The sequence below is a fragment of the Siphateles boraxobius genome, unplaced genomic scaffold (genome assembly GCF_051911475.1).
Source record: "Siphateles boraxobius isolate OS27281-9 unplaced genomic scaffold, OSU_SipBor_1 1, whole genome shotgun sequence".
NCBI lineage: Eukaryota > Metazoa > Chordata > Actinopteri > Cypriniformes > Leuciscidae > Siphateles > Siphateles boraxobius.
In genome coordinates this window covers 2,727,826-2,741,204 of record NW_027508699.1, presented here as the reverse complement: position 1 = coordinate 2,741,204, position 13,379 = coordinate 2,727,826, and the positions used below count along the sequence as shown (strand labels likewise).

General features: G+C 42.7%; 5 non-coding genes across 5 annotated transcripts; 4 read left to right on the top strand and 1 right to left on the bottom strand.

Moving 5' to 3' along the window:
• Positions 1–10,963: 10,963 nt before the first annotated feature.
• Positions 10,964–11,045, top strand: trnas-gcu (transfer RNA serine (anticodon GCU)). The gene has a single exon. It is a non-coding gene; the product is annotated as a tRNA-Ser (tRNA).
• A 362-nt stretch (positions 11,046–11,407) lies between these two features.
• On the top strand, positions 11,408–11,489 carry trnas-gcu (transfer RNA serine (anticodon GCU)). Its single transcript has one exon. It is a non-coding gene; the product is annotated as a tRNA-Ser (tRNA).
• A 758-nt stretch (positions 11,490–12,247) lies between these two features.
• On the top strand, positions 12,248–12,329 carry trnas-gcu (transfer RNA serine (anticodon GCU)). Its single transcript has one exon. It is a non-coding gene; the product is annotated as a tRNA-Ser (tRNA).
• A 137-nt stretch (positions 12,330–12,466) lies between these two features.
• On the top strand, positions 12,467–12,548 carry trnas-gcu (transfer RNA serine (anticodon GCU)). Its single transcript has one exon. It is a non-coding gene; the product is annotated as a tRNA-Ser (tRNA).
• A 444-nt stretch (positions 12,549–12,992) lies between these two features.
• On the bottom strand, positions 12,993–13,133 carry LOC143741695 (U4 spliceosomal RNA). The gene has a single exon (XR_013205197.1). It is a non-coding gene; the product is annotated as a U4 spliceosomal RNA (small nuclear RNA).
• Between the last annotated feature and the right edge of the window lie 246 nt (positions 13,134–13,379).

Sequence of the window (13,379 nt, the reverse complement as noted above, 5' to 3'; positions counted from 1 at the left end):
ACATGTACAGTAACTTTACTTTTTTCCAGCCTCTCTTAGTGAAAGACCGTGGTTGATTACATGGTCAATGATAGTGGCACGGATTTCATCACTGACTACTGTTCTTGCAGCCCTTGGAATGCCACCACCACACATTCTTACACCTTTACCTTGCCCTCTCCTTGGGCCTTCTCTTCTCCCTGGCCCTGCTCCTCTCACTTCACCTCTCATCTCTCACTGCACCCCTCACTGCACCTCTCACTGCACCCCTCACTGCATCTCACCTCTCACTGCATCTCACCTCTCACTGCACACTGCACCCCTCACTGCACCTCTCACTGCATCTCACCTCTCACTGCACCCCTCACTGCACCTCTCACTGCATCTCACCTCTCACTGCATCTCACCTCTCACTGCATCTCACCTCTCACTGCATCTCACCTCTCACTGCATCTCAACTCTCACTGCATCTCACCTCTCACTGCATCTCACCTCTCACTGCACACTGCACCCCTCACTGCACCTCTCCTCTCACTGCACCTCACCTCTCACTGCACCTCACCTCTCACTGCACCTCACCTCTCACTGCACCACTCACTGCACCCCACCTCTCACTGCACCTCTCACTGCACCCCTCACTGCATCTCACCTCTCACTGCACCTCTCACTGCACCTCTAACTGCACCTCTCACTGCACCTCTCACTGCACCACTCACTGCACCCCTCACTGCATCTCACCTCTCACTGCACCTCACGTCTCACTGCACACTGCACCTCTCACTGCACCTCTCACTGCACCCCTCATTGCACCAATTTGAATTTAGTGCAACGTAATCATTCATTCTATTTACCATAGTTTAAAAATTGTCTTTTAACATGGTTAAATTAACAAACATACGTAATTTGACAACCATCCATGTGTAAAATCCCTCTTCTACATAAAATTTGTCTTAAATGTTTTCCCCTAAGCCTTTTCTTTAAATTTCATTTCATTTGTATCTCTCTGAAGTTGTTCTCAAGTTGTCTCGTATTTACCCTGTTGTTTCATATTTATAGACATGACTAAGACTGGTAAACCAGACTCATACTGGCATGACATCATGTGCAAGTATGCCCAAGGGAAGTACCACTTCTCAACAGGCAAGAAGCCAGGGGCGAAGAAGTGGAAGCATGCCTTGGAAAGAATTAATAACTGTCCATTACACAAACAGACCTGTGCATATGATATATTTGGGAAAATAATCACTTGCAAATGTGGTTATCATAAGGTATGTAATGAATGTGATTATTTTACCTATGCTGGTGATCATTACTAATTTAAAAACATTTTTTAATAAGAGAAAAATGTTCATTATTTGAGCTGTAAAGCCTGACATGAAATAATAGTCAGAAAAAGGTGTGTGTGTGTATATATATATATATATATATATATATATATATATATATATATATATATATATATATATATATAATGCGCACAAACTGAGCAAAGCTGTGCAATTTAGTGCAAATGCTGTCAGTACACTAGATTAATTTCTTAGCTTTTAATGTAAATCAGTGAGGTCTTTATAATGGTATAACAGGTTACTTGAATAAAATGCATATAAATGTCAATTTAACTCGCAGTAAAAAGATGCCTGCACAAAGACCTGAAGGTGGGTGTTTTTACAATTCTACTTAAAGGTGTATTCATTTCCTTAAAGAACAACAACCTATGAATCAGACGACAGTTTGCATGTAGTAATTGTGTACAACATGTTTTTCAGCAAAGTTTTGATTTTGATAATTTGCAGATTTTGAGACCTAGGGAAAACACTAATCCTAGGGAAAACACTAATGCTTTTTTTACAGTCAGCAGAGCAGACAGTGTTAGGCATGCAAGCAGGACCACAGAGCAGTGCAGGCATGCAAGCAGGACCACAGAGCAGTGCAGGCATGCAAGCAGGACCACAGAGCAGTGCAGGCATGCAAGCAGGACCACAGAGCAGTGCAGGCATGCAAGCAGGACCACAGAGCAGTGCAGGCATGCAAGCAGGACCACAGAGCAGTGCAGGCATGCAAGCAGGACCACAGAGCAGTGCAGGCATGCAAGCAGGACCACAGAGCAGTGCAGGCATGCAAGCAGGACCACAGAGCAGTGCAGGCATGCAAGCAGGACCACAGAGCAGTGCAGGCATGCAAGGAGGACCACAGAGCAGTGCAGGTGCAAAACCTGCCTCATGGAGCAGTGCAGGTGCGCAGGCAAGACCAGCCTCATGGAGCAGTGCAGGTGCGCAGGCAAGACCAGCCTCATGGAGCAGTGCAGGTGCGCAGGCAAGACCAGCCTCATGGAGCAGTGCAGGTGCGCAGGCAAGACCAGCCTCATGGAGCAGTGCAGGTGCGCAGGCAAGATCAGTCCCAGAGAGCAGTGCAGGTGCTCAGGCAAGACCAGCCTCATGGAGCAGTGCAGGTGCTCAGGCAAGACCACTGAGCAGTGCAGGCGCAAAACCAGCCCCAGAGAGCAGTGCAGGCTCAAGATCAGTCCCAGAGAGCAGTGCAGGCTCAAGATCAGTCCCAGAGAGCAGTGCAGGCTCAAGATCAGTCCCAGAGAGCAGTTCTTCAATAAAGTGTGGTCTTTGTGGTGAAGACATTGATGTGGACTGTTTCTCCGAACATCTGTCAGATTACCATGTCCAAGAATGTTGTGACCAGTGTGGTGCAAAAGTCTGGGGTGCGGTTGGACTTCTTCACCACATTGAAACTAATCATCCTTGTACCAGTCTTGCAGGGACAGAATCTGTGGATCCACCAACACCTTCTCCAACAACATCATTTACTGAATCACCCGCATACATTGAAGAGCAGCAAGGCGTTCCACAAACTGCACCTCAAACACCATCCCTGGAAATTAACCTGAGGCCTCCAGTAGTGAATTGGGTGAGTTTTCTCCCCAAACAGTTCTGTCGAGTTATTAAGCCAGCAGACCAGAAGTGGATCGCGCAGTGTCTATATGACGCCACAGGACGACTTAAGCAGCAGTTTTCTCAAAACTGGTTTCATCCACCAAGTCCCAGCAAGCCTACAACTTCACCTCCTGATCCTAACACCTACTTTAGACAGCGTATGTTTCTGTGGGCCCCAATGAGAATGTGGGGTATTCCTCTGAAGTGCACACAGTGCAATAGGAAGATGCACCATTCAGGAATCTACACAAAAGTGAGGGAAGTCATTGATATTGACTCGAGATATTATTTAATTGGAGTAGACTACCCTCGCTGCAGTAAGTGTAAGATTCCTGTCTGCCCTTGGAGTTCGGAGATCCTCAAACAACTAGATCCCTCCCACAGAAACAAATTCCCTGCTGTTCTTACCACTCACCTTGCACTTGACAGGAAGTGTGTGACTTTGTTGAAGCCTAGAACTGCTGGGAACAGCTCCAGTTTCTTGCAGCAGGCGCTTGAAGAAGTTCACAGCGAGGAGTGGGCAAGACGTACCATTAACTATCTGACAGACTGTGAATTTCACAAAAAGAAATGTGCCCTGACACAGGCTGAAGTGGTATATCAGCAGCCACCGCCTTTTTGCCCCCTACCTCTGGCACAGTGGTTTGAGACGGTTCATGCCAACGAGATCCTGAGTCACATTGATGAGCTAAAGGGTGTCATAACATCAACATATGGTAGCATCCTGAAGCTTGATTCTACCAAGAAGGTAAATGTATATAAAAAGAGGCAAATGCATGTTAATTTCAACTTGATGTTCAGAGATTTTTATCTGATTGTAATGTTTGTGTATTTATATAGATAACTAAAAAGCTTGCTGGTGGCATTGCGGACACTGCTACATGGATTACCAATGTTGGCAATGAGTTTGGCCAAGTCCTGAACTGTGTCCTAACCACTGGTGAGGGAGCTGGCATAGATGACTTGTGTCAGGGCATCGTAAAGCGATACAAGGATGCTGGGGAGCCAGAGCCAGCTGTTATTTACGTTGACCGGGACTGCTGCAGCGAGACAGGTTTGTTACATTAAGTCTTTACCTAATATGAATGTGTTTGTATTTCTAATTCATATTAGCAACCATTTCAGGCATGTTTCTAAATTACTAAAAACTAAATTTCATTCCTGTACATGGTTTTTCTAGGTGTTTGTTCATATTCTTTAAGAACACTCATAAAGAGAATTTTTAGAACTATTTACTATAGAAATTTATATTTTTTTAGATCTATTTACAATGGTTCTAAAATTCTTAATTTCTATTTACAGTAGCAATTTACTATGAGAACCCTGTTCAGTGTTTTCTAATCAAGTAGACAAAAGCTTATGTAAAACAGCATTATTATATTTCTTTAATGATGCAAATGTAAATCTGAGAAAACAATCACTCCTTGTTTCTCATTGGTGTAGGCGTGACTCCAGTTCTTACCTGGTTCCGACCATGGAATATCACAGTGCGACTTGATGTGTTCCACTTCATGCGGCGGTTTACTGCTGGCCTTACAACGGAGCACCATCCACTGTATGGCACTTTCTGCTCCAAGTTGTCCAGCTGTATATTTGAATGGGACAAGGATGACATCTCTCGTCTTAAAGAGGCGAAAAAGACCATGCTTTTAAAAAAACATGGGGGTCATATTTCAACAGAGGCCCAAATCCTGTCAAGCATCACCTCCAGTGAGCTGGCCAAGCACTGCAGGAGGAGGACACGCGGAGTTGAAGAAACTCGTGTCTTGATACAAGGACTGCTGGACTCCATGTGGGAACTGACTGACACCACTGGTTTGCGCCTCATCAATCCAGAGAGCATGACACGTGTGTGGGAGGTACAGCAGAAACACTTACCTTGCATCCAAGATCCACCCGGTGTTCAGTTGTACACAAAACTGGGCTCCGGTTTACAGAAGGGTGACAAGGTTCTGGATGTACTGAGGTGTGGCAGAGGGTCCTCCTCTCTGGAAAGCTTCCATCGCCACCAGTGCACTTTTATTCCAGGTAAATTGAAATTATAAAACAATATTATGCATATATTTAAATAGTGTTGTCACAATACTGAAGTTGCTGACTTCGAAAATTAAAGGCACCAAATTGGAAACAAACCTTTTTCTTAGGCCTGGTGGTTCTGAGTGGGGGGTTATATAATAGTATTTTAATCATGTGAAACATTGTCTTTCAGGTTGGAGATGTAATGCACTACATACGCAGATGTACATGCTTGAGGGTGCATCTAGGTGGAACATCAACCGAGCTCATCAAGCTGTGGACATGAGTGGTACATCACTTACTAAAATGTATGATGTACGTTTAATGTCCCACATGAATGTCCTCAGCAACAGAGTCCTTGGATGTGCACTCCTGCCAGAATTCAAACCTCCTGGGAAACCCACTGGTAAGATTCACCATTGTACACACTATTACGATAGTGATTCCAGGCATCACTGTGTGTTTTCAAAGGCTTTGCATGCTGCCTGAACGCTAACCAATCAGACCATCGTTTTCATGACTGATCATTGCTGTAAAGGTGCTTGTTCCTAGTTATAAGATATGTCAGTTTGTGAAGTTGAAGTGTATTTGTTTTAGTTTTTCTTTTGTGATTTTTTCTTTTACATTTTTCATGTTAATCGCAAAATAGATTTTTCATTAGCAACACTACATTCATCACATGCACTGTAGCCTACTGCTTTAGCCTGATATATAGCTCTTATTACAAAATGTTTATTGAATCTTTATGGCAGATGAGCGTATAGCTGTGGAGTACTTGCTGGCACAGTCTGACAGAGGAGACCTGCTTTCTCCACTGGAGCAACATGAAATCGCCTTGCCAGAGATGGAGGTTGAAGTTCAGGAGGATGAGTGTCTGGATGTCATTATATGTGATGCGGCAGACCTCAATTTGGGCACACACACCCTTGCAAGTTCCAGCAGTCATGGTGATTCATTGATCTCACCTCTGGTAATGTCAATTTTCTTGATCGTTTTGAATTAAAATTACATAGGAATGTTAATGTTTTTAGGAGCAATGAATGAGTTGCTTCATGATTAAACGTTCATTTAATTAAAAGATTAATAATAGTCAATTTGAACAGTCAATTTTGTAACTGAAGTTTATTCTTCTCTTTAAAATGTTTTTAAAAAATCTAGGAAACCAGTGTGCCAAGTGGTGGCTCTTACAGTCCTGACATTGAAGACATTTCCTGTGCTGGGCCCAGCACACCAGCTCCGGTAAAGTTTCTAATACCTGATGCTTGTAATTTGTGAATGGTTTATCAAAGTATCAAAATAATTTCCTAATCCAGGATTCTGTTTTTGTTTCCATTTCTAGGACAGTAGATGTGATTCAAGGGGTGTTCCTGGATGGGAGGCAGTGGATAACCTGGCAGGCTATCTCGTCAGTCTCAACCGCACGATCACTGGTTTATCAACTAACGAGATAGCAGAGATCTTGCGGTTGTATTCGTATTTGCATACCATTGATCAGTCCCCCTCCAAGTATTCCCTTAAGTGCAAGAAAAAGACCTTGGAAGGTCCTTGGAGAGCTTCTCGGAAGCGTAGTGGCTCAGCCCCTGGTCAGCAAGCAGCTGAGAGGTGAGTTAAATTGTAGTGCACCGGGGTTAAATTTGAGTCTTGTTGAATGCTCCCTGTATAATTTAATTCCTTTCAAAGGTTAAAAATACTTAAAAAAAACTGTTTTGATGAGATCCAGGATAGATCATAAAGTCTATCTCTCATTGCCATACAATTCCAAAACATAATCAGTCTATATGTTTACAAAGCTATAATGAACCATAGAATACTAATCATACATAATACAATCATGCATCTTTTTATTCACAGACTGTTCATGACTCATGGTCAGGCTGCCCAGAGACCTGATGCCAACAGGGTTTCAGAATGTGTTGCACTCAAGCTTCTGAAGGAATTCAGGGAAGCCAGAAATAGGCCTAAAGATAACAAGGGCAAAACCTTTCCCATTCCTCAGGCAATTGTGATGATTTATAGCCACATCAAGCAGCTGCTTGAAGACTGCAGAGAGCTACTAGACCAGACCAACTTGGTGCTAGTTACTATAAACAACACCACAGTGTCTTCATGGTGAGTTGGATTTCAGCTTCCTAAATTCACTTCAGTAATATGAAATCTATTCCTATGATGAACGACTGCACTTCTGAAATAATAAATCTTTTGAACTATTCTCTATTCCACATGTATTTGTATATAACATACATTAAATGTATACATTGTTTTCAGACACCGTCTCATTTTGAAACTTGCAACCTTTTATATGTCTGCCAAAAAAAAGATATAAAAAATTTGGTAATAAATGCATGCATTGTTTCACAAAAGCTTTTCAGAAATTCAGAATGTTACAGTTTAGAATACGTTATTGCTTATTACACAGCTTTCTGAAATGCTTGATTCTGATTTGTCAGTTGAGACATTCCACAGTCTGTTTTTCTCTGATAATGTTCACAAAGTGCGAAGTTCATCAATTACGAAATGAGGTCAATTCGGCTATAAATCAGCTGTAATGTTATCAGTTTAGTTATTGTCCAATAATGTCAGTATAGTCAAATTGATAATATTGCTGAATGTTAAAGGAACACGCAGACTTTTTGGGACTTTAGCTTATTCACCGTATCCCCCAGAGTCAGATAAGTCCATACATACCCTTCTAATCTCCGTGCGTGCTGTAACTCTATCCGACGCCCCCACCGCTGGCCTAGCTTAGCACAAATACTGGAGGTAAATGGCTCCATCTAGCATACTGCTCCCAATAAGTGACAAAATAACATCAACATTTTCCTATTTACATGTTGTGATTTGTATAGCAACAGTGTGTACAAATAACAAGGCCATATGAGACGCAGGCTTCTTCTAACCATATACATACTGGGAAGTATATTCTCAGAAGGTGACGTGTATGTGAGAGGGTATTTGTAAATGAATGTTGAAGAATGAATGAAGGGTGTGACTCTTTTTCTTCTTCTTTTATTGTGTTTTTTTGTGCTGTTTTTGAGAGGAATGATTTTATTAATATGTGTATCTGTTGACATCAGCCTGCCCAGGGACTACAGGTGAAAATTAGCACAAGTGCTATAACCTGGTAAAATGCATCTCTCCTCTTAAGGTTAATGTATATTTTGCATTGTCCCTGTTTAAAAATAAATAAAGGAGAAAAAAAAAAAAAAGGTGAAGCACTGCTACTTGGACGGAGTGATTTACTCGCAGCACCTGAGAACTGGTGAGGAGCAGAGAGTTTGCTCAGAGTTGGAGTAAATCACTCCACAGAAGTAGCAGTGCTTCGGAGATACGGTGAATAAGCTAAAGTCCCAAAAAGTCGGCGTGTTCCTTTAATGCTGAAGTATCCAAGTGATGGATAGTTTTTGAATAGTTTAGTGTACATAGTTTATAAAAACAAATCAGTAGAGATGTTTTGTAAATGTACTGTGGGTAAAGCTAAAAATGTCTGTTATTCTTTCCCAGGCTTCTCGACAGACAGAAAAGAACTGACCGGGACACCTTGCTACAAGGAGTGGAGCTTCCCCAGCCTGTTGGTTTGGCAAAGGAGCCACTGCCAAAGCCTAGAGAACTCCCATCTGCACCTGTTGAACATGGACATGTTGCCATTGAGTTCCAGGAGCCTGAAAATCGGGAGGGTGAGGCAGTTATACGCCAACGTAAATGTGCACGAACTGGAACTGCAGTGTCTTCTATTACGCACACAGACACTGGGCTTGTAGACACATCTCCATCTGGCACAGACTGGCCTGGGGCCCAGCACTTTCCTGGGTGGCATGTCTGGCCTGGGAATTCTGATTTGTCTTTTCCACCATCGCACTCTCAGGGTTGGTCGTCTTTTCCACCAGGCCAACCGCCATCAGTTCCACCATCGCACTCTCAGGGTTGGTCGTCTTTTCCACCAGGCCAACCGCCATCAGTTCCACCATCGCACTCTCAGGGTTGGTCGTCTTTTCCACCAGGCCAACCGCCATCAGTTCCACCATCGCACTCTCAGGGTTGGTCGTCTTTTCCACCAGGCCAACAGCCATCGGTTCCACCATCGCACTCTCAGGGTTGGTCTTCTCTTCAGCCGTGCCAACAGCCATCGGTTCCACCATCGCACTCTCAGGGTTGGTCGTCTTTTCCACCAGGCCAACCGCCATCAGTTCCACCATCGCACTCTCAGGGTTGGTCGTCTTTTCCACCAGGCCAACAGCCATCGGTTCCACCATCGCACTCTCAGGGTTGGTCTTCTCTTCAGCCGTGCCAACAGCCATCGGTTCCACCATCGCACTCTCAGGGTTGGTCTTCTCTTCAGCCGTGCCAACAGCCATCGGTTCCACCATCGCACTCTCAGGGTTGGTCTTCTCTTCAGCCGTGCCAACAGCCATCGGTTCCACCATCGCACTCTCAGGGTTGGTCGTCTTTTCCACCAGGCCAACAGCCATCAGTTCCACCACCTCCTCAGAACCGACAGCGTGCATGGAGACAGCACAAGGCAGCACTTGAGGATCAAGAGCGTGTGGCAAGAGGGGAGCCCCCAAAGAAGCGTCACACAAAGGAACATTACCATTATGAGTGTAAAATATGTGGCCAATCAAAAAGTAAACTCACTGGCCATTCCCAGGTTAGAGGAAAGTGGTACTGTCCAGCAGCTGGCCAGACCATTGCAGAGTGGAAAGAGTCTCTTTAGGATTTATTTTGTCTTTCATTCACAATTATATTTAATTTTTTATTTTTTATAATTGTGATAATTTTAATTTTAGAAAATTTTATATAATTTTATAAAACTTTAAATTTTACGTTAGTGCATTAAGTACATTTGAAGGAAAGCTCTTAAAAATATGTTTATGTATATATATTTTATATATAACAATTTTTTCTACATTTTTATTAAACTATTTGTGGAAGTTATATTATTACTATTATTATATCTAGCCATTGCAATTGTGTGAGTGTGTATGTGTATCTAAATGGCTAATTATTATTAATATTATTATTATTATAAAACTACCAAAATACTAATTATATATATATTATTATTCATTTATCAAACTATTTGTAATTGTACTACGTTTTTATTATCATTACATGTAGCTATTTAAATTTGTATTTATTATAAAGTTATATAGATTTGAGCTTTTATTTGTGAATGTGTCTATATTATTATTATTATATGTAATGTATATATTATTATTATGAAACCAAATTTGTGGTAGTGTTTATTATATATGAAACCATTTTAATTATATATATATATATATATATATATATATATATATATATATATATATATTCCTTCTATTGTAAATGTTGGATTTGAGATTTTGTGGTAGTGATTGTATAATAAATAATTGTATTTACATATATTTGTACTTGTATATATTTTTTTATTTTTTTATTACATATAACGTGCGTTACATTCGAGCTTTTGGAATAAACTATGTTTGTGCAAAGTATGTTGTACATTTTATTCTTGCAAATTGTTTTTTAATTGGGTAAAATAGGTCTAAAATGCGTCTAAATGTGTAAAATAGGTCTAAATATTGACTTTTCTATCATTTATTTTAAATTTTTTACATTTTTTACACTTACATTCACACATTTGACAGACACTTTTATCCAAAGCAACTTAAATAGCATTTCAAGGAACACATTTTACATTATCAGTTCTTGCTTTCCCTGGGACTCGAACCCATGACTTTGGCGCCTTTTCCCCCTTCTTTCCCCCCCTCTTTGGCGTTTTTTTTCCTTCTTTCCCCCCCCCCCCCTTAGCAGTCCGTTTTGCCCCATCTTTGGCCGAGTGGTTAAGGCGATGGACTGCTAATCCATTGTGCTCTGCACGCGTGGGTTCGAATCCCATCCTCGTCGTTTGTTGTCTTTAGTGTTTCGAGAGAGCCAAGTGCGCATGGAAAAGCCGTTCAAAGGACATTGCTGCCGACTTTAACGACATCATCATTAAAATAGCTGCAGAAACACACCAGCTTCGGGAAGTTGTGCAGGCGAGTGACGAGGTGGCCGAGTGGTTAAGGCGATGGACTGCTAATCCATTGTGCTCTGCACGCGTGGGTTCGAATCCCATCCTCGTTGTTTGATGTTTCGAGAGAGCCAAGTGCGCATGGAAAAGCCGTTCAAATGACATTGCTGCCGACTTTAACGACATCATCCTTAAAATAGCTGCAGAAACACACCACACCACAGCTTCGGGCAGATGTGCAGGCGTAGTGACGAGGTGGCCGAGTGGTTAAGGCGATGGACTGCTAATCCATTGTGCTCTGCACGCTTGGGTTCGAATCCCATCCACGACGTTTGATGTCTTTAGTGTTTCGAGAGAGCCAAGTTCGCATGGAAAAGCTGTTCAACTGACATTGCTGCCGACTTTAACGACATCATCCTTAAAATAGCTGCAGAAACACACCACAGTGCAGCTTCGGGCAGATGAGCAGGTGAATGACGAGGTGGCCGAGTGGTTAAGGCGATGGACTGCTAATCCATTGTGCTCTGCACGCGTAGGTTCGAATCCCATCCTCGTCGTTCGCCAGACGAAAGAAATCCAGAGAAGGTAGCGACGTCTCCTGTGCTTTTATCTGGACATGGAACGACAGGGTGGTATCACGTTTTAAACTGCCATGTAATCAGCCTTTTCGAACGGCCGGCTACATGGTGTGTCTATGAAACAGGTGAGTGAAATGCACATAGAGGTTTATTAATTGTTCTCTCTTAGCTCAAAGAACAAAATGTGCGGTATTTTTATGGGATATACTTATGAGTATCCTGTTAACAAAGGGGCAGAGTTATAAGCCTCAATCTCCAAGAACATGTTTGAGTTTTGGATCGATTCGATGAGCCCCCTACCAGTTTGGGTAGGATAATGAAGATTGCAAGGACACTGCAAACATATTCTGAGAGAGGTCCAATGTAAGCTATGCTGCCATTTTCTTGACCCAGGCGTTCTCTCTAGGTTCTTACCAACAAAGCAGAAGCAGCACACAAAAGAAACATAAGCACATCTCCCTCTATCAACACAGTTGTGAGTTTCCCAACCTTCCTCCTAAAGACGTGCAGGTGAGTGACAAGGTGGCCGAATGGTTAAGGCGATGGACTGCTAATCCACTCTTTATGCGTGTGTTCGAATCCCATCGTCTTCGTTTGTTGTCTTTAGTGTTTCGAGAGAGCCATGTCGCATGGAAAAGCCGTTCAAAGTACATTGCTGCCGACTTTAACGACATCACCATTAAAATAGCTGCAGAAACACACCACACACCAGCTTCGGGCAGATGTGCAGGGGTAGTGACGAGGTGGCCGAATGGTTAAGGCGATGGACTGCTAATCCATTGTGCTCTGCACGCGTGGGTTCGAATCCCATCCTCGTCGCTTGTTGTCTTTAGTGTTTCGAGAGAGCCAAGTGCGCATGGAAAAGCCGTTCAAAGGACATTGCTGCCGACTTTAACGACATCATCATTAAAATAGCTGCAGAAACACACCAGCTTCGGGCAGTTGTGCAGGCGAGTGACGAGGTGGCAGAGTGGTTAAGGCGATGGACTGCTAATCCATTGTGCTCTGCACGCGTGGGTTCGAATCCCATCCTCGTCGTTTGATGTCTTTAGTGTTCAAGAAAGCCAAGTGTGCCTGGCAAAGCTTTTTGCTTCCAACTACAACGTCATCATACTAAAGATAGATGCAGAAAAACTCTACGTGCAGGCGAGTTGCTGCGTGGTTAAGGCGATGGACTGCTAATCCTTTGTGCTCTGTGCGCATGGGTTTGAGTCCCATCTTTGGTGTTTAGTTTCACAGGGAGCCTAGAGGACAGGTCAACCGCAGGGGTGCAGCTCATGGCAAGCTTTTAATTATAGCTGTATTTCAGTTATAATAGCCCCCTGGTTAATGGATATAATCATTTTAAATACAAACACACGTTCAAGGGAGGACCAAATCCTGGCTAAACCGGCCACCTTCAAGCTTATGCTTTGACACCACAGCGAAGAAAGAATGTAAAAAAAGCAAAAGTAAAATTCCCTTTTACAACAAGTCATGAAGCCTCTCAAGAGACTGTCAAAAATTGCCAAGGCTGACTGTATTTCAAGTCATCCCAGCGGGGTATTGGGTAAAGTTTTCAACCAGCAAAGATCACGTCTCGGATGAGCCTCATAGACTATGATATTGCCTCTGCGAAAGAATGCCAGACAAGGTAGCGACGTTTCCTGTGCTTTTATCTGGACATGGAACGACAGGGTGGTATCACGTTTTAAACTGCCATGTAATCAGCCTTTTGGAACGGCTGGCTGCATGGTGTGTCTATGAAACAGGTGAGTGAAATGCACATAGAGGTTTATTAATTGTTCTCTCTTAGCTCAAAGAACAAAATGTGCGGTACGTTTGATGGGAGATACTTATGGCTATCCTGGTTACAAAGGGCCAGAGTTA